General features: G+C 48.1%; 1 pseudogene; it reads left to right on the top strand.

Annotated features, from left to right (window-relative positions):
• The first annotated feature begins 485 nt into the window (after nt 1-485).
• LOC104994668 lies at nt 486-1,597 on the top strand (annotated as a pseudogene).
• The last annotated feature ends 802 nt before the right edge of the window (nt 1,598-2,399 follow it).

Raw genomic sequence — 2,399 nt, 5'->3', positions numbered from 1 at the left:
CAGCCTTCTTCACAGTCCAACTCTCACATCCATACATGACATCCAACATCCCTTGGATCATCAAAAAAGCAAGATGACACCACCTTTATGGCAGAAAGCAAAGAAGAACTAAAGAGTCTCTTGATGAAAGTGAAAGAGGAGAGTGAAAAAGTTGGCTTAAAACTCAACATTCAGAAAACTAATCATGACATCTGGTCCCATCACTTCATGGCAAATAGATGGGGAAACAATGGAAACACTGATAGACTTTATTGTGGGGGGCTCCAAAACCATTGCAGATGGTGACTGCAGCCATGAAATTATGATGCTTGCTCCTTGGAAGAAAAGCTCTGACCAACCTAGACAGCATATTAAGAAGCAGAGACAGCTGAGCCTCAGTTCTCCGACCATGCGCACTGGAGCCTGTTTGCACTGACTGACCAGAGTCTGCGAATTCAATGCTCTGAGCCATCTGAACCGCCCCGATCCTAGCTTTCTATCCTTTGAAAACACTAAGAATAATGCCCCTGCATCAGTTTTTACTGGAGCCAATAACCTATCGTGCCTGGAACAGGGATCATACCCAGATCGCACTTAGCCCCAATGATTAGTCCACATCTCTAAGAAGAATGGGGGCCAGTGGGTGAAAGCTCATGAACTCAAGGAACACAACAGACACATCACAGGTATTGACTGGGCTCCTAAGAGTGACCCCATCGTCATTTGCGGGGCCAACCGAAACACCTACGTCTGGAGTCAGAAGGATGGTGTCTCACAGCCAACCCTGGTGATCCTGAGAATTAACCGGGCGGCCCGTTTACTCAAGTGGTCCCTGCTAGAGAACAAATTTGCTGTGGGCAGCGGAGCACAACTCATCTTCATTTATTACTTTGAGTCTGAAAATGCCTGGTGGATGAGCAAGCACATTAAAAAGCCCACGGTCCTCAGCTTGGATTGGCATCCCAACAACGTCTTGCTGGCAGCGGGATCCTGTGACTTCAAATGCAGAGTGTTTTCTGCCTACATTAAAGAAGTGGATGAGAAGCCAGCCAGCGTGCTCTGGGGCAGCAAGATGCCTTTCGGTCAGCTGATGTCAGCGTTCGGTGGCAGTGGCACCGGCGGCTGGGTGCAGAGGGTCAGCTTCTCAGCAAGTGGCAGCCACCTGGCCTGAGTCAGCCATGACAACACCATGTCTGTTGCTGACACCTCAAAAAGTGTGCAGGTCTCAACTCTGAAGACGGAGTTCCTGCCCCTCCTGAGTGTGTCTTTCATCTCAGAGAACAGAGTCGTGGCTGCTGGCCATGATTGCTGTCCCATGCTTAACTACGATGATCGCAGCTGCTTGACCTTCATCTACAAGCTGGACATTCCCAAACAGAGCATCCAGAGCAACGTGTCTGCCATGAAGCGCTTCCGCAATATGGACAGGCGGGCCACGACGGAGGACTGCACCACAGCCCTGGAGACGCTGCACCAGAAGAGCATTACTCAAGTGTCTACTTATGAGGTAGACAAGCAAGACTGTCGCAAACTTTGCACTACCGGCAATGACGGAGCCATGACCATTTGGGATTTTAAGACCTTAGAGTCTTCCATCCGGAGTCTTTGAATAGTGTGAAGCTGAACGAGCCTCCAGACCCAGCATGAGGACGGACAGGCTGTGGTGGAGAAGCTCCGCCATTTGCATGGGAGGGGAGCCGGCTGCCAGGAAACACTGAAGAAGCACATGGTGTAAACCTCGCTGTGTGCCTTTTTTTTTTTAATATAATTGGTGAAAGTGTTGGTTTTTTAAAAGCAACAGTGATTTTGGTTTTGTTTTAGGGGTTGTTTTGTTTTGCAGTTTCATTCCATTCTGGATCAAAGCTTCTCTTTAAGTAGTTTATTATAGAACATTGTCAACACTAACTTAAAGGAAGGGGTGGGGAGGTATGTAAATTGTCTGCTAATAATATTAAATAAAAACACTGAATAAGTAAAAAAAAAAAAAAAAAAAGCAGAGACATTCAGTTCAGTTCAGTCACTTAGTCGTGTCCGACTCCTTGCGACCCCGTGAATCGAAGCACCCCAGGCCTCCCTGTCCATCACCAACTCCTAGAGTTCACCCAGACTCACGTCCATCGAGTCAGTGATGCCATCCAGCCATCTCATCCTCTGTAGTCCCCTTCTCCTCCTGCCCCCAATCCCTCCCAGCATCAGAGTCTTTTCTAATGAGTCAACTCTTCACATGAGGTGGCCAAAGTACTGGAGTTTCAGCTTTAGCATCATTCCTTCCAAAGAAATCCCAGGGCTCATCTCCTTCAGAATGGACTGGTTGGATCTCCTTGCAGTCCAAGGGACTCTCAAGAGTCTTCTCCAACACCACAGTTCAAAAGCATCAATTCTTCGGCGCTCAGCCTTCTTCACAGTCCAACTCTCACATC

Source organism: Bison bison, unplaced genomic scaffold (assembly GCF_000754665.1).
Source record: "Bison bison bison isolate TAMUID 2011002044 unplaced genomic scaffold, Bison_UMD1.0 scf7180017864263, whole genome shotgun sequence".
Classification (NCBI taxonomy): Eukaryota; Metazoa; Chordata; class Mammalia; order Artiodactyla; family Bovidae; genus Bison; species Bison bison.
Note: the sequence above shows the minus strand (reverse complement) of the source record. Positions and strands in the feature narration are given on the sequence as shown.